The sequence below is a fragment of the Haemaphysalis longicornis genome, unplaced genomic scaffold (genome assembly GCF_048455015.1).
Source record: "Haemaphysalis longicornis isolate Haplotype H1 unplaced genomic scaffold, Haemaphysalis longicornis Haplotype H1 scaffold_1, whole genome shotgun sequence".
Classification (NCBI taxonomy): domain Eukaryota; kingdom Metazoa; phylum Arthropoda; class Arachnida; order Ixodida; family Ixodidae; genus Haemaphysalis; species Haemaphysalis longicornis.
In genome coordinates this window covers 368,910,916-368,938,517 of record NW_027526203.1, presented here as the reverse complement: position 1 = coordinate 368,938,517, position 27,602 = coordinate 368,910,916, and the positions used below count along the sequence as shown (strand labels likewise).

Below are 27,602 nucleotides of genomic sequence, written 5' to 3'. Positions count from 1 at the left end.
TTCAATAGCATTCCAGCGTGGCGTCAGTGTACTGGACGTAGCTGACGAATTTTGGGCCTAGCTCTCCCGGGAGTTCTGAAGTGATTCCAGGGGTCCTGACTGATTGACTCTCCAGTACGAATGCTACGCTTACTTTTATGGATAAATTATTCACTGTGCATGAGCTAATCACAGAGTTAGCGTCCACTAACCTGCCTTCTTCGCATGGCGCCGAAGGTATTACATACTCACCTTTGCGACATCTCGGCGGTAACGCCCTCCGGCAACTGCTTACCTCCTGCAACAAGTCGTGGCAGACAGGCTGCGTCGAAGCAAGCTGGAAAGTTGCTCGCCTAGTAGCGGCAATCAAACCCTGAAAACCGCCGACTGACATCAACTCTTACGGCCCTATTGCTATACTAAGCTGCATAGGGAAGGCAATGAATAAATGGTGCTGCAGCGACTAGTCTGGGATCTTGAGGACCGAGAAGTGTATCCCCAGAGATGTAAGGGTTCAGAGAAAGAAGTAGCATCGACAACATCATTGCTTTGGTGAGGGACATACATCGGCAAAAGGCTGCAAAAAATATCAAAGTAGCTGTCTTCCTAGACATCAAGGCGGCTTTTGACAGCGTTGCTCATGAAGCTATAGAAGGGAAAGGACGTTTTTAGGGCTACAAGGGCGGCTGCACACTTGGCTATGTGACTACTTGAAGAATCGGCATGTCTATATGACTACCAATGAAGGCCACACAAGGCGGCATGAAATTACACAGAGCGTCCCTCAAGGCGGAGTTCTAAGTCCTGTCCGGCTTAGCGTCTGCCTCATCCGCATCACCAAAATACTACCCCAAGGTGTCAACATACCTTTCTATGCTGACGACATTTGTGCCTGGGCTTCTGGGAAAACCGGAGAAGTATATTATTTAAACCGCAGGAAGCTCTTCTTGCAATTCAAAAGTACCTCAGGAACTGCGGGACGCCAATTTCACCAGAAACGTGTGCCGCAGTTGCCTTTAAGAGGCGGTATGTATCCCGCTATCCTCTGGTCATAAATGACACAGAAATACTGTACGTTCACAACCAGAAAAAAAATCGATCGATCACTGTCTTGGGCCCCCCATATCCGTCACCTCAAAGAACGTCTGCACTAATTTCTGCCCACTGCTCAGTGCCTTCACTTTTGCGACTTTATAAGGCACGTTTTTGGCCTTCTGCGGTACAGTACAGTCTCCCAGCGCTGATTGGTTTGTCTAAGATGAACCTCAGAGGGCTAAAGTGTGCACAGGCTGAAGTTCTGTGCATTTGCTTGGGCCTTCCAAGGAGCACATCTACCAATAGAATTCTGTCCAAAGCAAGGTGCATGTCAGCCCAGACACTCCAAGTTCAAGAGTTCCTTCGCACCAGCCTCCGTTACGTTCCTGGTTTGCTGACTATCCTCTAGCACAGGTGACTTCCTGCCATGTACGGGACCTCATACCGGCCAACTTCGAACGCCCGAGCGAGCCTGCCTTTCCGCCATAGAAATTTGCACCGTGAGATATATGCGCCACCATACCAGGTATAAACAAGAAAATATCTCTGCCTGAGCCAGCTTTGCGATACTTCACCCTGGAGCACTTCAGCTCACGTTATCTTGGCCACGTTCAGGTATATAGAGACAGGTCCGTGAAGTCTGACTCGTCAGCTATTTGAGTGTGGATTCCGTTGGTGAGACTAACTGTGATAGAGAAAATCAGTCACAAGACCTCGTCCACCTTCACTGAGTTAACTGCTATTAGGGCGGCACTCCTTCACATCACCACTAGTCCCGCTCGGCAATGGGTCAAGTTTACGACACGTGGCCTGCCTTACAAGCACTGCTGAAACCATCCCACCTTTGCAGCCAACTTGTGCGTGAGCTAAACGCATTGCACACACTTGGGCTACGAGACGGGCACCACATCTCGCATCAGTGGCTGCCTCGTCATTCCGAGATCCAGGGGAACGTCGTCTCTGACGCAGCAGCGAAAGACTCACACAATCTGCTTATGTCTATTGGAATCCCGTATTGCTTACAAGACGGAAGTACGGCCGTCTCTACACTGGGATGGAAACTGGAACTGTCAGCTTGGCAGGACCCTCTTATGATACCCTTGCCTCTGCATGCGATTGAACGTCAGTGCAATTTACTTTCCGCGACGCCTCCAAAAGTAAACGGGGGGTGTTATTACCAACTACGCCTGAACGCTTCCTTCATTCGTAGTTTTCTTTTTAAGATAGGCTGGGCGGACTCGCCATTGTGCTCTGTGTGCTCTGTGAAAGAAGACATAATATAATTCTGCATAATATATTGACTGACTTACACTCACGCGAGGAAGGTAGTCCTTTCTTTAAAAGACGATAGTCTTTCTTGGGCTACCCAACGCGAAAATTGTATGTATGTATGTATGTATGTATGTATGTATGTATGTATGTATGTATGTATGTATGTATGTATGTATGTATGTATGTATGTATGTATGTATGTATGTATGTTTGCATGTATGTACGCATGTATGTATGTACGCATGTATGTAGGTATGTGTATCCCGCGATTTAACCGCATGGCCAGAAGTTAAAATGAATTTTTAGTGAGACGGGTATATAGCCGAAACATTCTAAATATAATAAATCTAGAAATATTCTCCATTTTTCTCAACATTGTTTAGCAAACGGATAATATTAGGCTTATCTGAGGAAGAAAGTCAATAAATAGCTTGTGTTTGCAGTGTTCTTTTAATTAAAAGTAGAAGTGTGCTCAATTTTTGCAAACTAAAAAAAAAAGGGTGGTGAGAAAGATGTTCTAACGACGAAATACAAACGAGGCTGGAACCCGAGGCTCGCGCTAGTGGTTCATGCGCTAAGTCCTTATAGTCCCAACAGATGGCGCAGCATTGCGAAGACGGCAAAACTGAACCCCGCGAACCTCCAATGGGTGGACCAAGACATGAGGGGGACAGCGCGAGAGGTGGGCAGATGAGACACGAGAGGCATATAAATGGCGGGGCAGCAGAAGACTACCGTCTTTCGACGACATTTGCAGCGACGCGAGCAGATCCGAAGCCAATAGTTTGAAATCTTTCGCTTCACAAAAGTATGGAAGATTAATTAGGGAATGTTTGATAATGCGGGAGCATCTTATCCCTCTCTCTCGCAAAATTGAGACTCGGCCCGACGCGCACGCCTGCTCCGGCTTCACAAATCCTGAACGCGGCGTTTCTCTGATGCTTTTGCACAATAACCGCCTCAGTCGTAGAGATGCATAACATTTTTAGGACCGTGAAAAAAAAAAACTGGTTTTTTATGTTTTTCAATTCATAATTTTCATGTTTTTTTAACTAAGCTTAACGAAACTAACTGTCCGTTCCGACCATGCGAAAGGGGATGAGCAGGGAAGCTAAAAAGCACACTACAGAAGTTACACAGAGTTTAGGTGAAAGGTATCAGAAAATTTTATTTCTCTTGAACTATAACGGTGGTGATCCCTAAGAAAGACGCACTCTGCTGACCTTGAAATGGTGCCTATTAATGATAACTGATCAACTTTAAACGCGTATCCAAGTGATGAGACGTGTAAGCTTGAGGTCCAAATCATGTTTTCAATGGCATGTGGCATTAGCGGTAGCCGCGTTCTAATATCGCTAACACCGGGACGTTCGTCCTCCAACGCCGCGCGCTTGGCCATCTTATGAGGCGCACACTGCACTACGTCATACATTCACAGAGACGCATAGCTCCGCCGCGAGCGGCTGTATGCGTTTTTTCTGGCGGTAAGCTTGATCTTTGTGAGCTGGATTTCCGACATTGCGTTTTTCCGTGCACGCGCGGATGCCATAAAATCCCAGATCCTGGCCAAAGAAATAACTACAAAAGGGGTTCACGAATATTAAAATATTTCTTTTTTAAGTGGTTTTAGAAAACCGTAGGTTCGGTTCTCCCTTTTAAATAGCTGGTTCTCCGCAGTGTAGATGAAGTCGTTTAAATTGCTGAATCCATCTTTTTACCACTTTTCCGGGCATCTAACTGTACGTTGGCATCGACATGGAAGGGAAACCTTGCAACCCTGGTCGCACGTAGGGAAAATCTAATAAACAAATACGTATGTGTAAAGCCGAAGGTTCCGTGACGCCTTTCTTAACATGCATGGCTATGTAAACCAGCTTCTGAATTCCGCTAGAAGCGCGACGCTTTGTTATCCCTTCGCACCTAACCCCGGGGGGCAGGCGGAACTGTTCCACAACTGCCTTTCGCTCCTTGGCGGGCGCCCATGGACGTGATCAAAGCAACCGTTTTCGTGCGCGCAGTTTCTGCCGGCTACGACTCGCGCGAGATGATCGCCGCGATGTAGCCTCTTCACTCATTCCGCATCAAGCAGTGTGAGATGATCGCCGAAACAGGCGCCGGACTAAACGACAGAGGCATGACCGATGTCCACACGTGACTGATGCGCACAGATGAGTCAAAATAGCCGAGGGGCGTGTCTACGCACGCCGCCTTAATTAATGGCTGTTCTTTCCCTGTCAGAAACGCGTCACTGCCGCAATAGGGTATCGCATTGTCCAGCTTGCTGCCTACAGGCACAAAGAAGGTTCTGTTAATCTGATCGGTCACAGCCTGCATTGGTACTATTAGGTGCTCTTTACGTTTCGAAGCTCCCTTGATGAACCGATATGAGAACGACCGTTTTAAATTCCCCGCATTTAAGGTACGAAGCAGGTTACCGACAGAAGCGCCTATTCAAAAAATTGGAAATGTTGCGAGCATGCGCCGCAATACTGGCAGTCGCGAAAATTGCTCTTTAGGAAATATCTTGCCCATTAATTGTCGTGTATCTAAACGTGGCTGTTAATGGTTATTTCTGACAAGGCTTGTAGCCTAAATGAAAGGCTGTAGTTATGGTAGATTTTGCGGTAGGCATCAAATAACAAAATATCACGCCGATTAAGGTCTCAATTCGTTTTGACCAAATCTCGATCGAATATATCTGTGGCACAAGCTTTCTTTTTTTTCAGTTCTGGCATTTATAGGATTACGGACACGATGGGCGCCTCGAAGTTTATTCACATGCGACCACAAAAACGCAAAAATAAAAGGAACAACAGAAAAAGGGAAATTATCAGCGCTCTTGAACCAATCGCTATTCTCGGGCACCCCTTTGAGGGAAATATGCCGTGAAACGATGCGCTCAAATATGCACAGTGTGCAAGACATAGGCTTATTACGTACCCCGCGTGCACCAACTGTCATACATATAGCCGCCGCACGCCCCTTCGTTCGTGTAGACCTATCGCTGCACCAAGGAGCCGCGACTGCGCAGTTTTCTATGTGAACGTGTGGCGCTTGCTGCCTGTCTTGCTGTGAGAAGCGAAGCCAAAGCGGTGGCGGCTGGCGGGGGGAGGAAGCGCTTCGGTCGAACAGAGGCGGCGACCACGGGCCTGCGGGAATTACACGCTGCGCGCGCGCTGCCGGCGGAGGAGTTTTTCGCCGGAGAGACTCATCAATCAGAAACGTCAACCCTGAAAGTCAGCGAGGTGTCCAAATTACAAAGCGGCTTTCGGCCGTTCCTTGTAATCATCGGCGTGCCTGTTGACAGGTGCAACACCCTCCTCGCGCGCCCTCCCGGCCGCCGCCGCCGGCAGGCATCGCGGGGCCGCGGCTGATTTATGGTGACTTACATTCGGCCGCGTTTGAATATAAAACTGGCCATCCATGGCTGCCCTTATCAGCACCAGGGAGGTGCTGCCTCCGGCCGAGCCAGCGGCAGGTAATTCGCCCGCGTGTAACAATCGCCGACCGGGAGGGCCACAGCGATGCATCACTGGCAGCTCCTCACAAGTGGGCCCACCGGCCTGCATCCTCGCCTGCAGCGGCCTAATGGGGGCACACACACGACGCCGCCGGCCGGCCGCCCGGCCTGTCCCATGGTCGCGTCCCAGGCTTAATCATGAGCGCGCTAATGGCCGCGGGTGTACGACGCCTTTCGCGCGGTTCTCGTCCACCGGTGAATGATGTCGATTGGAATCTTGATGCGAATGCGCTCCTCGAACACCCACTCCCATTTTTACGCGTTGAGACTAAATTGAGGCTGCTCAAATTAAATGAAGTGGCTGTATTTGAAACAGCGCGCGCTTGTTTTACTTTCATGGCGGACGCTGCTGGGCGGGTGGTCCTTACGCACGCCTGACAAATGACCGACCGACGCAGTGATTAACACTCATAGCATGCAGTCTAATAGGTTACGGCCTTCTTTCAGGTCCGTCGGTGTAGGTCTGTATCCTGCCTGGTGTCTTTCATATGCTGGAAACTCTATATCCCATTCGCATTCGTGCCTTGATTATGTTCTAAAACTAATTATTTCTGTAGCGTGGATGATTGGGAAAGTAAACTAGACAAAATTGCGAATTGCCGTTAATATTCGGCATCTACCCCACACCTCGAACGGGGATTAGGAACGAGTCAGTCAGTGAAAGAAAATATTGCAAAAAAAAAAAAACTACTGCCGCTATTTCAAATCACATTATTTAGAGTTTTGCTACCGATCCGACACCGTTATTCATCAAATCTGCCGTCAGAGTTGCTAAAATTGTATTTAACTAAAGCTGTGCGCAAAAGACCTGTTAGAACGGTTGCATTTATATCTCTGCGCTGGTTAAAATTCAGTAATTGCATGTTGCCTTTCGAACACACAAAAAATATTGTAAGCTCTTAGAAAAAATGTCGGGGCAGTTAAGTGGTGTTACCACTTCAGGGCAACCCACAAATGCAAGAATGCGCCATGCTACCAGTGAAAGCGATTGAAACTGCTGTTGTAAACTGAATTCCAAGATCGAGGCTGCCTGATTTGTTTCTATTTATGATTTTATTGAAGGCTCAAAGCCATAGTCCGGAAAGATCGATCTTGCTACTAGCCACGGCGTACAAGTTGATTGTCATTATTGCGGCCGTTCTGAGATTCCCGGTAGGTCGCCGCTTTTTTGGCGTACTAATGAAAACTTATTGCCGCTTCCATGCTATATATTGAACGTTGAGGAACCATACTACACCATACCACTCTTTTCACCACCTTTCGCGCGCACCTACGGCGCGAGAAAGGCACGAAGCGCGCCCACACTATGCATTCTCCCGGGCCGCTCAGCGGAGCATCCACACTAGCAGCTCGACGCTGTCGCCACCTACATGTCGGTCTCGCGGCGATATTGGTGTTGGAACGGACGCTGGCTCGCCAGTACCGGCGGCCGCTCACAGCAGCCTCCGAACGTGCGTGGTAGCGTCGCGTTTCGTATTGTTATTAAAGACGATAGTCTTTCTTGGGCTAGTTAAACCCAGGAATTTTGGTCTGTCTGTCCGTGTGTCTGTCTGTGCGTCTGTCTGTCTGTGACTCGATTCAGCCACCCGGCCAAAGTAAAATGCATACTGCGCAATAGTCTTATATACTCACAGCCAAATGTGAGCGTCTAAGCCCGGTTTATATGTTCATACTTGTCAACTTTGCTGAATATGAACAAGACATTACGCAAATATAGGACCGAAAATTAATACACAAGGGATATTTACAGTGTTCCTTTGTTTAAAAAAATTCATGGATGCATGGTTTTTTGATAGCAAATGATAATCTGCATCTAATGCAGAAAAACGCCGCCTGCTATTGCCCACGCCACCTCCTGGCGGCATATGAGAAATCACGTGGCAACAGCAACGAAAGGTTCCACTAGCTGGGTTCCACGTTCTGCTAGGAACGCACGTGGAGCACGGCAACGCGGTTCTATAAACCTTGAAGTCGGCCGCCTTGATTCACGCGCGTCTCCGCCGTACTGCAGTGCTGGCATCGAGGAACCCGGCCTGTAGCAGTGGAACGCAGTAAATTCAAATCGCCTTGAGCAAACCTTTAGTGTGTTTACCTTAGGATGAGCGCGACAGAACAGGAAAGCATGTTGGCAAATGTCTACAAAGACTACCGTCTTTTGACGACATTTGCAACAAAAGGAGCAGATACGCGGCCAATTTTTTCCACAGAAGAACTTCCCCCAACGTTTGACGAGGCTAATGGAGTTAGGCGCTATTCCGACATCGCATTGCTATCAATCGAGAACCGTCGGACAGTTCCTTTTGCATCAGAATAACTGCCGGAGTAGCAATCCCGGGAAATGCCAGTAAAAAGCTGGTGCAGATTTACAAAGCTACTTCCTCGTGTAAAATCGAAAAGCAGCTTTGCTTAGCTGGTGCCTCGGCTATCATCTAACTTTTTTTTTAGGTGGACAAAGCTCACATGGGCGGAGTCCAATCACAAACTATTTTTACAATATCATTACACGCAAACAGCTTTGTGAATATCGGCCCAGTATTTCTCACCTAGCTGCACATCGAGGATCGAATTGTAAAATTGGTCTACAACCGTATGTCAGCTTCTACAGCTAGACGATGCAATAAAACGCGAAAAAAAGTTACCTATCTGCCGCTGTTTTCTACTTTAACCAGTGACGTGCGCAGTTGATAACATTTTACTTTCAAGTAAGCTAAATCTAACACTCTACAAAAGTAAATAACTTCGGGATTGAAAAAAAGATGTAGTTTATCGCTTAGGAGGGGACCAGTTTTGTTAACTTTCGCTCTTCGCGAAGACGATGGCCGATCTTTGTGTGGATGTATTTGTTACCACAAGCAAGGCATATTTTGTCGCACGAATTTGTATACCCGCGCGTAGAACAACTCTAGTTAGGTCGCCCAACTTTCCGAGGTGTATTAGGTGTGGGGGCGGCATCAAATACGGCAAATATTGGACGTGGAAGTGCAAGCGGTCAAGAATTTATGAAAGATCTTTTTTTTTTTCTGAGACAATCATAAATGTACGGCAAGTTCACGTTTCGTGCTATGTTCCGGAGTAAAGGATTATCTTCAAACAAAAATGTTTTGCTAGATCCAGAGCCATCGCAAGCGCGCGTATAGTTTGTAGGCTTCTAATCATAAAAAATGGCGCATATTGCTACTGATGCGGTTAGTTTTCAACATGTGATGCCGACTGCGGTACAGCGCGGTGGTGTAGCCCAGAAACCTCCGGCGGACGCATCCCTGCGCCCGGCAGAGCGCCGTGCAAGTCGCCGGAGAAGCGCGAGCTCCACGGGACAGGTTCCTCTTCTCCGTCACAGGCCGCTGGGAACTTGTTTCGGCGACTCTCCGCCAGGTGCAGACATCATCTGCTCGGAGATATCGTTTGAACGACAGTACCTAGTCTGCTGTGTGATTACGGGGCTTCGGATTTCATCATGATGATTTCAAGAGCATAAATTACTTATTTGGATCAAATTTGGACAAAAAATTTTTTAATTCAGTTGGCCTTTAATGCAGTGACTTGGCGTATGATAGAGCATATTTATAAGTTATAACATTCTATTGGCTTCAACACTGCTGCTGGTGACTACGAGCAAATTACCCCAGGCGACAAGATAATGGAATGGACAGGTAGGATTTGTGTATAGCTTCCACAAGCAGTTGATCTTTTTCTTACGCTACAACTGATTTTTAAAGAAATGTGCCATTCGTATTAAAACATGCCGCGTTCTAATGCACAGAGGTAACGCACCGATGGGCTACTTTAAAGTCAGTTTTTCAAGTCCGAAAAGGATCGTGAGTTCAACAGAAAAAGAAACGGCATGGAAGTAGCGCGACGGATAACTGGCTCTCCTTGAGAGGCGCCGTTTGTGAACAAGGATTTATTGGTTTCAGGCGAATTTGAAGCGAAAAGCAATTTTTTGGCTTATTGCTTCAAGATAAACTAATAAAAACAAAAAAAAAGCAATAACTGAGGGCGTTTTCTCTGCGGTACAATTTGGCGGTTATTTGATGCGCTTTGTGCGCTTCGCTAGACAAAACAAAAGGAAACTAAAGAATGCTTTCTGAGCCCTATGCTTCCATAAAACAAAAGCTGTTTCTTACAACCCAACGGGATATATATTGGGTTTGAGCTTGCATCTGCACTGGGCATGACACTGTCAGGCAGCAATGGGGCCGGCATTCTGTAGGCTCAATTAGTAAAGTATGTGCATTCAGCGGGTTTTTTTTAAGTGTGTGTTTAGCTAATTTTAAAAACATATACCGCATGTGGCGTACTTGCCGTTAGTGGATTCAGCCAGACTCAAGGGCACGGCACGAAGCCGAAGTCCGCCCTGTGCTAAGGCAACGTTGGTGCTAAGCCACACACACACACATACACACACACATACACAGAGACGTCTCTGTTACTGCGCATGGCACTCATCTCTTATTTTCGAATCTAACCGCATCGACGGCCACGCGGCGCCCGCGTAGTGGTCGGCGGGCAAGCAGAGCCTGGAATGGATAGGTAGTATGTTTTTACGCAAGATTGTCCTTCCAATACATCTGTCTCTATGTGGGCATTGTTTTCTGTTCTGACAAGAGAGAGACAGAAGTGCTTTTTCGAAAGGAAGAAAAATCTACGAACCAAGATGAATTAGTGACTTAATAACAGCTTACACAACTTGCCCCAGAGCTCCGCCGTCTCGTTTACAAATTGAGAAGAATCATAGCACAGCGGTTATGATTCCCGGGAGCCACGAGTCACACTTACATTCCCGTTACTCACAATTTAGGAACGCTGTTTTAAACTCATTCACTGTATAAAATAGGACGTGTGGTTCATTCATTCATTCATTCATTCATTCATTCATTCATTCATTCATTCATTCATTATCAGCCAATTTGTGTCCACTGCAGGCGAAGGCCTCGCCCATCACTTGGAGCGTTGCCGAATACTACACCAGGGAGGCCGTATCCTTTTCTGGTGACAGAATCTTGTTTGGATTCCAGGGAGTCTTTTTTGCATACGGCTGCATCTATTTAGTTAAGCTTACTTGTATCCTATATTCCTGTTACGTTATACCTACCGGACCAGGCAGCACTAAATACCTGGGTATTACGTGGATTTTATGGTCGGATGACCTTCCTGACGCCATTTCTCCGCCTTTATATCCAGGCTTGTGACATATCACGTATGATAGGCACCCTACTCACTGTGTGAAGTTCGCACTGCTATAACGAAGGTATTGTGCAAGCGCCCGCGACTCCTTTATACAGGAGGTGCATAGGGTGCCCTTGAAGCCGTCGCATGCCTACAGATGTTTGTTAACAATAAATGTGTGTAAAATACAAAACGCGCCGACTTACTCGCTCCTAACTATAAGAATGGTTGGGAAATTAAAACAATTCTAAAAATATTCAGTTCCCTTTCACTCTGGGAAAAAGGATGACCAGCAAAGTTGGGCATAGTTTAAGAAGTGCATAAAACAACACTTTTGCTTGTAATTTGCGATTGAGCATATCCCTGGCCACTTAGCTGAATAAAACTTGAAATGACTCGAGCTTTATTCTAGCGCCCGTTTGCCTTCCGTGTCGCAGACATTTTACTGTTTGTATAACACACCAACCCAAACCACTCGACCACCGAGGGCAGCAGACAGGCCGCATTGGGCCGCGAGACGTCCATGTTTATACCTCTCGCCAGCACAACGGGAACCTCACTGGGGATGCCATGATGCATGGCTGCCCATACATGCCCCTACCCCCACTCCACCCCCCACCCGTGATGCATAAACCGACAACCGGTGATGTACTCGTTCTTAGACGTGAAAGACACCGGCGAAAATGTCGCTCCGAAAGCCTTTCAAGCTAAACAAGAATTCAATTGGCACAGGTCGGCATTCCAAGTGGTAAAGTTGCTCTTCATATGGGAGGGATTCCCAGCTACTCGATGAGGCGGACCTTCAGGCGGAAATGGCAGCGGCTTTCCGTTGCTTTCGCACCCATTCGAGATTCTGTGCGCGCGAAGCTCCTTCGATTCCCGCTCTCCTTCTTCAGAGCGAACGACACGCGTCCATCCCATAGGAAGGTAGGGACCCTGCGACACTTTCTTCAACTTTTTTTTTGGAAATCTTAAATGCTTGCAGATTGTAGTCACCCGACACACCCAGTACTTAGATCAGGGGGTCGCAGAGTACCTCAGCCACAACTTACTGCTCTATGCCCATCAGATAACTTGGAAACTCGCTAAAAAGATTTTTCGCTCTTTTCCAGTCTTGACGTTCTTCGACCGCTCGAATTACGTCACTAAGGCCATGTAGTGGCTGTTGGCCTGTTTTCCTTCAGTTGCCAATGAACGCTTTCCGATAGCAACTTAAAAAAAAAAACCAGCACAAAAACAAAGCAGAAATGGAAGGCGTATCTGGTGCGACGAGCAAATCACGCGGTGCCGGTCCGTGCTGGCGATAACTATGGATTTCGCAGTGGTTCCAGACGCGAAGGAAAGAGTGAAAGCACTCATCGAAAGTGTTGCAGGGTCCCTTTAAGCGCGCAACTCCTGATATTATCAGCCGATGTTGCAACTTGTGAAAGAGAGGCGTGGGTGGTGGCGAGGATGGGAGGAGATGCGGGGTGCCGACTAAAGCGGCTTCACCGGAATGAAAACTGGGGGGTAGGGGGGGGGGGGGGGGGTTAGACATGAACAGCTTGACTGTGAAATTAATCCTGGGCTTTGCGTCATAAAAAGAGAAAGATATACCCGCGTATCTGCTTGCTTCACTGCAGAAGCTGAAAGACGAGTCTTGTGCCGCCCCTTCCACGTAACGTCCTCTCTTCACCCCTCCCCTCCACGCTGTTGGTTTCACCTCTCGCTACTGCCATGATGAATCCCATAGAGGTGTGGCCAATTCAATTCAATTTCCCCGCTTTCGCAATGGTAGCGCGCCATCCGTTCAAAACTTTTGTTCCTGTTCTGCCTTGAGCAGCAGGAGAGCCGGCCTCCCTTGTTTGGCTGTTTGCTTTTATTTCGCCTCTCTTCTACACTGTTTTTAACGCATTTTTCACTTTGTTTTTGTAAAAAAAACTGATCCAACACGTATTCCAAAGTAAAATAAAGCTGGTACTCTCGGTGACTTATACTTAGAGCTGTCTGAGGTTCCTCAAATGTGTCGGAGGTTTCCTTCGCACTGAAATAATATAAACAGGTATGAGCAATGGCAGCAGTTTTAATAGTTTGATATGATCTTTCCTGTATATTCCTTGCTCGCAAGCATTCTTTCCCGTTTCTTGGCCAAACTGTTTAATCAAAAGCAGACAGACAGACAGACAGACAGACAGACAGACAGACAGACAGACAGACAGACAGACAGACAGACAGACAGACAGACAGACAGACAGACAGGTGGGCGGACGGACGGACGGACGGATGGACGGATGGACAGACGCAACACTGGTGTTACGGACAAAATTCTCTTGTCACATCTGACTGTGAACTCATTCTTGCACAGCCAGACGTGCGAAATTGAGAAAGTGCTTAAGTCAATTTCACAAATCTAGTGCGATAAAGAAAAGCGTTGATAAAGAGGCTTCTTTTTGTATTTCGATCCCTTTGAGTCCCAGAAGGAGCACACGTTGAAGTCCTATTAATAACCGCATTCTCTTTTCTCATATCGTCAAGTGTCACCGCGAGACTCGCACTGCGCGTCGCAAGGGCGCTGGGCACGCGGGCAGCTCCCCCCAAATGGGCCAGGGCTCCGCCGGGTGCTCCGCGCGAGGAACCCGGCAGGTTGCTTCTCGGCGGCAGCGCGAACGAGGAGGCAGCGCACGATAGAAAACGTACAAATCAAGTATGAGCGCGGTGACAAATCACGCACCTCGCATGCCCCCGCATGGGGAGAAATCCGCCCGGGAGGCCGCCGCCGCACAACAACGGCGTCCGTTTTCGAAAGGTGTTCTCCGCGGTCGTCGTCGTTGTCTCGCGACGCAGGCGTCCCCGCTTTCAGCGTTGCCGGTCTGTCGTCGAAATGATTGCCCCCTCTCGGCGGTGAACCCGAGTCCCCGTTTATTGCGTTCCCTGCTGCGGCGTTCGCTGCTCTCCCGACGCGCAGGTGTGGAGCCTCTTGTGCCGGTGGGCTCTCCCCCGAAGCTCGGTTTATGTTGCCCCTCGCGCGCTGCTTGTTCTGATCAGACGATCGCGCACCTCCGTCTTTGTATTCCTTGTCGTGTCGCTCAACCCTGTGGCACCCTATATAAAACGCGACACCAGGCTCTTCCCCGGGGACACTCTGTGACATCGGTGGCAGCCAAGAAGGAATGTGTGCCGCCTGAGATGCGCCCATGCGAGAGCTACTGACTCACAGCCATCACGCGCCGCCGCCGCCGCAAGGGGACCGGCCGCTATTATTACGGCCGGCCCAAAAGTGCACAAAGCCAAAGTCCCGCGACGAGCGACAGCTCCCACTGTAAAGAAACGGCCCGAGGAAGAATGACAATGAATAAACACAAAGACCTAAACGAACCGCATAAAAGCACGCGAATAAAATTGGAGGAGAAACAAAAGCTTGTACCTGCAGGTGGGACGGGGAGCGCGCATAAACGCGCATATCGGCACACGAACTCGCCAAGACACGCACAAGCAAGGGCACTCGCGTCGAGCTATACTGTTACGGCCGATTCCAGCGATGGGGCTGACCTTTCTGTATTTTGTTTCCCTTCACGTGCAAAGTAACTGTTTAATTATGGCGCTTAGTGACCAATCTACACATTTTTTGCCGAAAATATGATTGCTGACTGCCCTGGTGGCAATATCAACCGCAAAGCTGCTGTGGTAGAAAACCTTCCTCTTTTTTTAGGTTTTATACCAAAACATAAAAAGGAAACACAGTGCCACCACTGAACTGGTTGGGGCTTGCGCGTAGCTCCTGTAGCTGGTCATTAACTTCATTTCATCGAACACCGTTTCGCCTAGCGGCTGAGAGCAGCTTCACTGAATGTCTCTTTAATCATTATTCTTCGTTTTTTTTTTTTATGGCGCATGACGACAACGTATTGTGACTTCTAAAAATGAATGAGCATGGCGGGAAAAACCATACTGCTAAACTTTTAAAAGCTCTGCTTGGGTAGGGAGTCGGACACTCGAAACTGGTCAGCCTCGGGACGGTTGTTAGTGTCAGTGTTTTACTACGTCACTGCACATTTCACACTATTCGTTATACAAGACAGTGAAGGAAACTGTCTAATTTTACATTTTATTCCGAAGAACCTGTTGCGTTTATCTGTATTGAGACGGTCGTTCAGTGTTTCAAATGGCCATCTTTTCTTCTCACAGAGTGCTACGCTGGCATTCGTCGTCGGATCGCGTATCGGGACGTATCGGTCTCATTCTTTGCCTTCTTGGCTTCATTCTGCGGAGGAGGTTTCGAACAGCTAAAGGCCGATTGGCCCTTATATTAAAGCGTGGCTGTAAGCTCTCACTCATGTCGTCTGTAGTCCAACCAAAATTCACTGCAGGAAAGCCAACTTTCTCTGACGATGAACATGACCGTGGGTGTAGAGAAGAAAAATTAAAACGCTTCCCTTGGTCGGTATCGAACCCGGGTCCCTCGCGTTGTAAAGCCAACGTTTATATGATTGTACCAGCCCAGCTTTGTTTGTCATACTTTGACAATACAAACACCGAGAAGCAACACCAATACGCTACTAAAACTGCTAGCCGACACTTGGGTAGCAGAAAATCGGCTAAAATTGTTTCATGCGTGTTAATGTTTCCATCGCAGGCTACCATTCTGGAGTTTCAGGCTAGGCCCTCCATACTTCAATAATCAACTGAATTGACTTTTTTTTCCCCCTCTGGACCAGACTTTGTGTGGGTGTGTTAGTGTGTGTTAACTTGTAAATATGCCCCTCTCTCCCCTGTGTTCTGTAAATATCTCACCTCTATCATCTGTCTCTCCTCTGTATGAATCTGTCATCCTCTGCCCCAACTCCCACAACAGCAGGCGTTCCGGTGTCCACCCATAGGTGTGACAATTTACGCCTGCTGGTGGTCTTTCCTTTCCTTTTTCTTGACAATAAATTCATTCATTCATTCAGCGGTCGGCAACCTACGGCCAGCGGGCCGCATGCGACCCCGGGGCGGTATTAAGCGGCCCCCAGCACGTCGTCAGAACCCCACCTCTCCTGCTGTCACTTCCTATCTTAAAGGCCGACCCGCCGGCAGCTTTGACCTCAAATGGGGTTAAACGGGAGACAAGCTAGGACAGAGAATTGATCGCTTCCAGTTGGCATTCAAACTTAGCCAGATTATTGTGAATCATTCTTAAATATGATTGTCTATTCGCTTATTGTCTTTGCCAGAGAGGCGCCACAGCCTCTCTGGCGAATCACTGCTCTGCACTTCCGACAGCTTTCACCTTGAGTGGAACTGCTTTGATTTTTATGTTTACTGCCACCACAAGACACTGCCAATTTGGTGGCGGTATGACCGGCTTATTCTCCGTGATTTCTACTGCAAAGAGGAACTTGGCGAGAAGTAACGACGCAAGACGGCATACAGAAAATCTGGTGCCGACACCTGGATTCGGTACGCCACCACGCTAGAATTCAACTGTGGCCCAAACGCGCAAGCGAAGCGGTGCCGACTGCTGCCGTACTCGTTTACGAGTCTGCGCTCGATTATAGCACGTGCGTTAATAGCGACAGGGAAGAGGCGGGTTTAGCTTAGTGAAGTTGTTTGCTCTCCTGGTGAAGCAAGTGCGACTGAAGAGCGCAGTAAACCGCAGGCTTGCTTGTCTGCGTGTGCGTTTCAAGGTGTACCGGGCAGACGCACACTTCCTTGCTGCGCATCCTCCCGTGGGAAGTTAGCCTCGCCGGCGCTAAGCGTAACGCAAAGAGCGGCAAACAAGACGGTGCGCAGGTGACGACGCCGCGACCGAGTGGGACGTGGCTGCACGCACTACGTGACAAGTGAACAGGCGACCATCAAGCCGGGGGTGCCCGCCCCCTGGCGGCCTATCGGGCGGTTTCCTGTTTTATGCTTTCCCCGCCGCGGAAACTGGTAGATCTCCCCGGCGGGCAGGTGCTCGGCGGGGCCCCTTGGCAGGGGCCGCGCCACGGCTGCCGCAGTCAGGTCGCATTAAGCGGATCCCTCAGAAGAACAGGCTGACAACATGTTTCCACCAGCGGCACGCCGCCGCTGGCTGGAGGGCCGGAGCCACCCGCGGCAGCCACCCGATAGCATCGGCCGCCAGATCTCGCCGCATATTTCTCCCAAACAGCCGAGAAGACTGCCCGGGCACTGGTCGATCTCAATCTTGAAGAGGTGTATATAGTCCTCGGGCTCGAAAGCAAAATGACAAAGCGCGCCAGGGCCCCTCGATCGAGCATCGCGATAGCGGCCGACAGTTGATAGGCGCTATGGGCCGCCGCCACAGGCGCGTTCGAGCCGGCACGCCAAATGCGGCCGCTTTGACACTACGTGTCTGCCGAGACGCTCTTTCGCGGCGACCGCGCTGCGGGTACGTGCGACGCGTGTTACGGCATGGCCAATTCCCTGGCCCTCCCCTCTTTTTCTCTTTCTTCCGACTGGGTTACTACGGATAGGGGGCAGTGACTGCACGTAAACAAATCTTCTGTCTACCTAGAAAAGGAAACGGGATTAAGTTACAGTGGGAATCTGGTGCAGTGGCACTGGTTTAAAGGCCCAGGGGATAGGTCGGTATATATGGAGCGTAAGATGGGCACTAAAGTAACGTTTTGGGCGAGTCGGTGCAGATTCATCTTTTACTCAAAGATGAAAAAAAAAAAAACAGTTGATAGTCAGTGCCTGTATATGCTTCCGTGCATCTGCCTTTGTGCGTTTGAGCTGTAACACAAGATAAAATGGGCACAAGCTGCGGTCATGTTGCATGTGTCATGATCCATGTTGTATGATCCGTGGTCATGTTACACGTTATATTGATGGCATGCAGAGGGTCCGCGCGGAAGGCCAAAACGAACAAAAGCATCCCGCGCACACTTTCGGTGAACCTCCACACGTGGGATTACGTCGAGTTCTCCTCCCCAAAGGATCGACTGTTCGATGGGTTCCTTGCGTGCCTATAGATGTCTCTTTCGTACCGCCGAAGTATATCCCCGAACCGCCCGCGTACGACGGTAGCGAGCATGTACTGATGGGTTATAGCTGATTCAGCGTGGTAAAGAAACATTAATGACAGAAGGAGCTGTGCCGCCTCTGTGGATCTCTTGCTATAGTCCTGTGTTTCGCGATGCGCTTTCGTCATGCGGAACGTTGGCAACGTTCTCGTGGCAGAAGTTGGCCCATTTTGCGCCCACGGCACGAACATCAGGAATTATACCGGTAGTCCGGGCCACACTTTAGCTCCGTAACACGTGCAACGACTGCGCCTTTATGATTGCCGCTCAGGAAGCAGTTCTGCTGGCAGTCGAGAGACAGCCACCCCGCGAATACAAGTGCATAATCAGATTAGCTGAACAGCGAATTCCCTTACTTCGCGTTCACGCGGTGCGTGTTGTCGTGCACCCGTCTGGAGTAGAGTTCTATACAGGTGATATGCATGCACATCACCCGCCGCAGCATATCTGCCAGCCTGTGTCGCCCCCTGACACGCTTCATATCGCCATTAATCCGTTTACACTTGTGCAGTCAGATCACTGACTGACTCAGCTAAGTAAAGTTGGATAATCGATATGTAGCCATCGATATGTGGACAATATATCTAGTGGCAACCACGCACCGGGCGAATTTAATGATGTCGATGCGCGGGATATGAGCTGAACGTGACCAGCCTGAAGAACGTAGTCCCTTAGGCGGCTGGGCGTCCGTCCTGGTATACAGTTACGGTCGGCTGTGAGAACCCCCGCAGCCACAACCTGTGGTAAAAATAAGCGCTTTGAACGGGAGGTCAGCTGTACCCTGAGCTCTGTTTAAGGAAGCCGTGAGATGGAGTGTTTTTTTTTTTCTTCTGTGTTTGTGGGTGGTAACAGAAATAGCCTGGGAAAGGGTCACCAATGAGTTTAGCTGCTCCCGGTGGTCTACCTCCTTATAGGAAATGGAAGTGCGTACTTGTGACGACTGAAAACACAATGCGACTCAGAAACTAGGAGTGATCCTGTTGCACGTGCAAGTTTTTTTTTTTTTTTGTGGAAGCACTCGGAGCGTCGGCCGCAAGAGATCAAGCACACGTACTCTGAATCCTGTTTGCGTACTCTCAAGCCTATCACAGTGTTACATATCCACAGAGTAGCCCACACCCGCAAGGGTGGATTGGAGAACGTTTTATAAGCAGATAGCTATGAAGACTCTGGTGCGGACACGTAAAAGAGAAAATAAAATCAAAGCCCCTTTCATGAGAGAGAGAGAGATGGTTAAAACGCGAAACTTCCCCCCGGGAAACCTGAGTCTAAGTCAAAGTCCAAAATCCAAACCCCCTTCGACCGGGTTGGAAAGGCGCGATTAGATAGACGTCGGCTTCATAATGCACCCCTCTGCCAGCGCCCTCATACCCCGGGCACCCTCGCAAGCTGACGATCCAAGTGCTTCTCCGCCCATACCCCTCCGCTATGCTGACATCCTAGCCCATTTACGCCGACAACGCCAGCACTTATCTCACCCCCGTCCGAACCTTCCCATGACCAACGAGTGCATCTTACGGCGGCGGCAAACCAACCCCTTTCCCCATGGCACACGCCTTAATGCTATTCATCCTGCACAGTACTCTCCAAAATGCAAACACTGCCCCTACCCATGCACCCTATATATACCACATGGTGTGGGAGTGCCACCTAACCCCAACTCTACTCCCCCTTCCCAACCCAACCCCTAAGCAGTGGGAGGGCCAGCTGGCTAGCGGCGACCTGTGTGACCAGCTAGAGATGATATTCCGGGCGCAACTGGCCGCACGTTCCCAGGACCTCCTGGACTGAGGACGCTCCCCGCAAGAGAGGAACGGCTCAACTAACTCCGTTCCAGCTAAATAAAACGTTTTCACCACCGCCATGCGAGGGACCCAGGTGTAATTCCGTCCGCGGGCGGCGTTTTTTCTTTCTTGGAGCGCTTGATGTGCGTTCGCTTATCATCATCATCATCGTTTTGTGAAAACATTCTGTAAAGTTGGCTTTCCTGTAGAAGATATTCTGGAGCAGCGTGGAGCGCCATCAGTGAGGCATAGAAAGCTTCGCTTGAAAAAAAGACACGTTTGCATCCGCCTAATGCCGTACTACCAATAGAACCAATTTAATGAATCAATATGCTGGTGCCCATTATATATTTTTTTTTTGCGAAAATATTCGTGCCTGCACGGGGGACACGCCGAAATATTCCTAGAACTGGCAAGTAATAATCACGTCGAAGCTGCAGGCTGAAATTTGTTCGTGTTTTAAGGGCCGGTATTTTCCCCTTTGTTGATTGCAGGTGGCAATATCGTAGTCATACAAAAATCACCTGCCCATGGGCCGCTGCCCGACTGAATAGGCGCTTAATAAAAAAGGCCCCAACCAATCGGGGCGCATTGCCATTATGCGAAAGCAGCTCCTTTCATTAGGCTGATCTAATCCGGTATCCGCAGACATTCACTGCCAAGTTTCTCTTGGGCGAGAACTCAGAACTCCTGCACTTTCGCTCGTAACGAATCGGCACCATAGCATGCGTAAGCAAGGAACTTCGCTTGCAGTGCTGCGAAGGCCTTCTCTTGTCCCGTACTTTTCTCTAGCTCCTGCCAAGGACGCGACAATGACACCACATGGTCTACAGTCTGCCCAGGCCTGTCGCCTCCGGAACCGGGCCAACGGACCACCTTCCGAAGATACTGGCCGCTCGAATGGCTTCTACCGTTGAACACACGATACGTCTCATCCATTGCTTTAGGAATTGTCCATAGAGGAATCAACACAGTTATCGGTAAAGTACGCCCGGGTTATAGCTTTACAAATACGAAAGCGTTTCTCAGTTCTCCCCCTCCCCCTTCTTTCCCCCTTCCAACGTAAAAATGCACGGTTGGACATCACCTCCATACGAGACTCTTTAGGCATTTTCCGATGAATATTTTCAGCGAATGTGTTAGCTAAATAGGAACGTGAATGCGTATACAGGACAAAAAGTTATCCTAAACGTTACTCACTGCCTCTCTTTCTCTCTTTTATTATTGTTTTGTCTCTCTCCTTTCTTTCCCTTTTTCTTCTTTTTTTCTGTGTGCTTCTGCTTTCCCTTTCTCAGTAGTTGTATAGGTGTATGAACTGTTATTTGTGCGTCTGTTATTGATTGCCGGGTGCAGCCCGAGAAACCTTCAGGGTGGGTTGACCCGTTACCGAATTTGTATTTTTTCTCGAATAAAGGATTAATATTAATGTTACTATTGCTGTTATTATTAAAATAAAATAAACATGTAACGCCGGCTACGGTTACCTTGTTACTCTCTTTCTCAATATAGTTAAAAGCGAGTGAACTGTAACAATTAACGGTGTGCGTGAAGTAAAGTTAATAGAAGAATGCAAAACAATACTTGGACGCAAAAACAAATCTTTGAAGCTGCATTGCTACCACACAGACGCAAATTTGTAACCGAAGGCGCTTCACGCCATATCCACTCGATCGGGCATCAACAGAAAATGGCCTCACAGTCACAAAGATTTGAAAGCGCTGCAAAATGACAAGAGACAGAAACACGAACAGACAAGCGGAGCGCTGATTTCCAATTTTATTCGTACAAAAAAAAAAAAAAAACGGTCGCCACATTTATGCCGACTCCTATCATGACGGCACGCATTATCACCACCAACAACAATACAGTCACCGCATCATTACCCAAGAAATAGCTAAAGAAAAATAAAGGAAGCAGAAACCGCCCGACAACATAAAAATCATGCACCCCTCCGTCTAACGACTACGATGGTTGAACGCGAAGAGAAAGCTGGCTTTCCTACAGGGCTTATTGGCGTACAACGGTATCGGTGAGGACACTAAAACTTCGCTTTAAGGAAACGACCTGGTGAGGTGAAGCAACGGTAGAGTCGAAAATCCTCGCACATGTCACCGACCAAAACGAACACCGATACAAATTGTTGAAATGCTTCAAACAAGAGCACGACTGTGTGGCGAACAAGTGTACTACGAAAGCGTCTGGGCAAGAACCAAGGTTCATAATATTGAATTTCACAAATTTTGTTCCTTGGCCACCTGAGCAAAGGGAGTTTTTTTTCTGTCTGAATAATAATAATCAATCAATCAATCAATCAATCAATCAATCATGTTTATTTACGTGCCCAGGAACAGCCAGAGGCCTGGGTGCTGGCGCACGGATAGTTGCATGAAAACAAAATACAAGAAACATATTGAAAGAAACAAACAAGCGACAACACACACACAAATTGAAGTAGCGAAAATTACAGAAATAAAGCACAGGCGGAGCCTGGGTACAGGTAAAAAAGAAAAAGAAGATGCCTTTGTGGCTCAGCTTATTGTAATAATAATAATAATAATAATAATAATAATAATAATAATAATAATAATAATAATAATAATAATAAAGGTACACTGCTCACCCAAGTCGGCAGTCCCTTATGCTTCCACGATTTTGCGTGTCTGCTGTTCGCGATGCTTTGCCAAAGTAACGCACTGTTCAAAGGCAGGACTGCAACCCCATGTTCTGCAGTGCATTGCGGAGAACCCCACGCTCTGAGTGCAAATATTATGGCTGTGTCCCCGAGGCCGTTCGTTCAAGTACCCGCCTGTGTGCGCCCATGATACTTGCCGCAAAATGGCGGAATCCGATAGACGATACACTCTGCAGCGAACCCGGTAAATTTGTTTCCATGGGCCCTATTCTCGGCTACACTAATTCCCGGTAAATCTCGGAATTTGCCGGAAGTCTTTTCTGATTGGCTTTCAATTTTGGTCACGTGCTTCCTGTTGACAAAGCGGGTGCGAGGGCTGTCGTCATTTTGACGTTTCATGACGTTTAGTGTCAACAGTTCTACAGTTTGCCTTATTTCTCCCTACGTGCAGTGCACAATTCTTGGCCGGCGATGAAAAACTAGACTAACTACACCGGACATGACAACGTAAGCCTGTCTTTGCTATTCAACAACAATATTGCTTGTAATACATGTCCTTTCTGTGATTGGCTGAGAAGGTGTGACGTAATTTAAACAGTTGGCGGGACCAACACGTCACGCTTTGGCAACTTCAGCCTGCGTAAAAGTGACGTAATGTTACGTAACAGCTTGAAAATGGCGGCTGTTTTTGCCGCGAAATAGGGCAAAAAATTTCCCCGACCTTCGGCGCCGCGAAATGTCCGCGAATTTGCAGCAGGTGCACTTTCGCATGCACGCGGTTTAAAGCATGTTTTCTACCAAAACAAATTATAGTTTCGACTGTTTCCAAGGCAGCAATCACGGAGCATACAAATAACGTACAGTATTTTGCTTTTATGTTTAGCAATAAAATAAAAATTATTTGTTTGGCGTAACCGCAACATAAGAGGGCAGTACAAGCCTCTCCATGACAAAGAGAACCCAATGCATGGAATTTGTCCACACTCGCCCTAGTAAGCTGCTGGGTCACATGATCGAACTCAAGAGAAAAATAACAAAGAAAAGTTACTCTTTTGTTCATTACAGCGGGATTGAAGTCGAGCTTGACGAATGAGTGAATCGGCGACATCGGTACGCTCCGCGGTTATCAGGCGTAGCGCTTCGCTGCTCTTATGTGTCATACAAGCGATGGTCGCGGCCGTCTTTTTCTGTGATCACGCCGTAAACTTGTGACATAGCAGCAGACGATGGCGTGGCGGCGGTGGTGGCCGGGAAGGTGATAATGCAACAAAGCTTGCTTTGAAGCAGAGAGCCCAAGTATGCTACTAAAAGCGATTGAAAGAAATAAATAGATACGGTAAAAAAAATTGTGTGGTGTTCTTTAGCTTGACATCCGCCTTTCGCCCGCTTTCGGATCAACGTTACTCGATCGCCTTGTGGCGTCGACGCCAATATTGACCTGCAGAAATGTGTTTCTCTTGCCAGCCTGAGCTAGCCGTCTTAATTTTTATAGTACATGTCAAGTGTTTTTATATCTTTTATGCACAATATTTGATACCTTGGGTGTGATCTTTGTGAGTGAAGCGTCAAATTACACTGCATGTCGTCAGAGCTATACGTGCATCACGTCACTGATTGCTTACGTTGTGCTTACGCAAAAAACATGGCGAATTTCCCCGGAATTTGTGCAGTCGAGAATAGGGCCCCGTGTGTCTTGTCGCATGAGCGCTTGGCAGTCCTCACGGTCTTGGCTATTCTGCGTAGCTTTCCCGGCTTGTCGGGAGCCTCCATGCCCACTCTGATATCAGGCTCCTTACATTGCTCCTAGAAAAATGCGTTCCCACAAAAGCATGGGTGTGCATAATAGTGACGCTGACTTTAAGGGGTCCCGGTAAACAGAGCGGAACAGGGACACCAATATTTACAACGCTCTTTACCTCAGTGAGGATGCCTCACTGAGGTAGAGACCCGGCTTCGTCTTGTAAATTTATAAGGAAGAATTTTAAAGAAAATTGTGAGAATGTAGTCAAGAACTCCTTATTCAGTCGGGAAAACCGCTCAAGGTAAGGAATGTTTTAAAATTCTACTGTAAAATTTACTAAAGGAAGCCGGGGTGCTCTTGAGAAATTCTCAGTGAGCTAAGGAGTCCCGATGAGGTAATACACTGCTTACATGGCGCCCGAAGATACGTCTCCCCAGCAATGCATTTATGTACTGTAGTGAATCTGCCTAGGAAGGGCTTCATTTATGCAGAGCAGCTTACGCATTTATCCGAGAGTTCCCACTTGGAAGTTCCTGCAAATTTTCACGCCGTGACGTCATCTGAAGTCTCAGCTAACCAAATAGAGCGAAACACCGTTTCTTACGTATCCTGCTGACGGCACGCCTGTTGCTTCAGTATCCCGTAAGCATCATCAACGGTAACCACGTCACTTCTAACGCGTTACTGCCAGGAATGAACAGCTGTGGTTCAGCGATCATGTGATATATCTGTTGGTTTAGCGGGGGTGTCCGTTGTGGGATGGGGATTATAAATACAACGATTATGTGTTTCTTGTTTCTGCTGATCCTCGGTATTTGGTGAAATGGACAATTAGCAGCACAAAAGTTTCCATCATGTGGATGAAATATTTTAATATTTTACCCGAGTCAGTGCAGCGTTCAGTTTTTTCCTAGAGCTGTAAAGAATGCAATTCCTTTCCAGCAATTCGTCGTTGCGTCGTGGTTTTTATGTCGTGGTTTGATGCTCCACCAAATGGTGCGTGTAACGGAGATTTACTTCGTGTAGGGTTACAAAACCAATTCAGAGACGCTTCCCTTACAAAAATGGATTTTGAGTTTCAATTCTTTCCCTGTTGAGTTTTAATTGAATCAACAGAAACTTAATTCAAACTCAATTGGCTATTGAGATGTGTCAGTAGAAACTCAAAAGGATTTGTATTGAGAAAACGCAATACAAAAATAATTGACACCAGTCTATTGAAACTCTTTGGAGAACCAATTGACAAAACTCATCAGGCTGAAACATACACTTTGAAGGGCTATTTTTTTCAGCGCTGCCCACTGTGTCAGCTGAATTAAGACTACTAGGTTACTTTTATGTTTTTTTATTATACATTGACATTTCTATTGAGTGCAGTCAATAAAAAGTCAACAAGGTTTCAATGGACAAAACTCATTAGAATATCAAATGACTTCGTTTAATTGAAACTCAATAGAGTTTCTACTGACAAAAATCAAGTAAAATTGAGAGTCGAGCTAGTTGGTGCTACGTTGTTTAAATATATACCAGTGTCCTTCTTTTTTGTCCATGTTTTATGGTTCGAGCTTAATTTTCAAAGCTGATAAAACTCCTTAGGCCAGTAGCCTTTACCAGCAGCATCTTCGATTGATTGATTGATTGATTGTAGGGTTTAACGCGCCGACGCAACGCAGACGATGAGGCGCGCCGTAGTGGAGGGCTCCGGATTAATTTTGACCACCTGGGGATCTTTAACGTGCGCCGAAATCTCGCACACACGGGCGTTTTTGCTTTTCGCCTCCATCAGAAAAGCGGCCGCCGCGGCCGGGAATCGAACCCGCGACCTCGTGCTCAGCAGCGCAACGCCTGGCAGCATCTTCGCCCAAATAATAATTATACCGGCTAAGTGGGGAAATCAATTATATTGGACAATTTTTGACTGCATTTCCTCAAATACTGCCGCAACATGCTTTGCACAAAACAATGGAAATAAACATTGACAAAACTCTAGTGACTCATCTCTTCTGGCACGTGACTCCCGCGGAATCGTTTCCTTGCTATAGCAGCGCATTTTCTTCTTTATACCTTAGCACGCATTGAGATAATGAGTGAGCAATCTCCACTACTGCTGCTAAGCTTCCGCTTTAGCGGCAGTGGACATATTCGAAGTCAATCTTCCGGGAAAGTTGGAGCGGAATCATGAAGCATGCATATCTCGCCGGGAAAAAACGGAAAGGCGGGGGGGAGGGGGGGGAGAGGCTACACATCTCGGGTCCCAGTTCTGGGGACAAAAAAAAGTCGTCACTCCCCCTACCTCTTTTCACACATACAATGCTGTGATACCTTGTGTTGCGGGAAGGTAGGTGGGGATGAGGTACATTTAAAACGCGATTCAATCTGCTACATCTACAAAAGGCATATGTGACATCGCATCCTAGTGCGATGATTCAGTGTTTTTCTGTGGAGGCACGATACTAACAGCGCTGTTTTGCAGAAATGAATACTTATCTCACAAACCCAAACGCACAAGAATATTCCAGTGACGAAATTGTGCCTATAAACACTCAGAAAAAAAAACAGCAAAACTTTGGTGTAAATCCCTAAACTTCGAAAAAAGAACAATTAAATTTTTGTACACAGCGAACTTTTCACACAAGCGAACGCAGGCTTGGCCTCATCGTCATTCACTCGTGAACTTCATTACTCCAGTTATCACTCGCGCACCCCGCCGTGGTCTGAGCCCAAGGACGCGAGTTCTATTCCCCGTCATACATAACTTTCCTTGAGGATACCGTGAACTGTCTATGATAACAACAGTAGAACAGCAATGTGGAATGCAGAGAATTCCACAAGGAGCAAACGCGCATCTACGCTCTATTAAAACAGGTGAAAACAGTTCTTTCACTGCAAAAGAACTCCGTACGCCAGTCCAAGGCGCCGCCGCTCACACGAACTGAACGAACGAACAAACGAAGAAAACAATGAAGAAAGACAAACTGAAGCGCTGATTAACAACTCATCTTTACTGCACAGGGTCACAAAAAGAAAGAACGAGCCTGACACTGCTTCACGCCACTACAAAAAAAAAAAAAAGAGAAACCGAACAAATTAGTTTGCTGGCGTGCCGCTTGTTACACTCCGAACCGCTCTCTCGCTAACGATGTCAACACGTCCGCGGACTACGTTTCTCAAACACAAGCGCCTAGCAAATATCTTGCGCCCGCAAGCAGATCAAGAACTTTGAAGCTGTTTTCAAAGATTGGACTTTCCAGAATTCTTCCGTCCTCTCTCCTGCTGCAGTTCGCCGAAGCGGGCGCCCGGACACAAAAGACGTGCCATCCACCTCCACAACCGGCGATAACCAGTTCTTTTGGTTCCTCTGGCACCCTCCCACGCTAAGCTGAAGTGACCGCGCTGTCACGAATGTCTAGTACGCGGCGTTGCCACTGCCGCCAGTGGCGCTGACCGCCAACATTGCGACCTCGGCGGAGTTCGGTTATCTGCA

The 27,602-nt window shown here is 47.8% G+C and overlaps 1 long non-coding RNA gene across 1 annotated transcript in view; it reads left to right on the top strand.

The window, feature by feature from the left end:
- Nucleotides 1-27,602, top strand: part of LOC144171421 (uncharacterized) — a 293,332-nt gene that overhangs the window by 204,580 nt on the left and 61,150 nt on the right. The window lies entirely within an intron of this gene.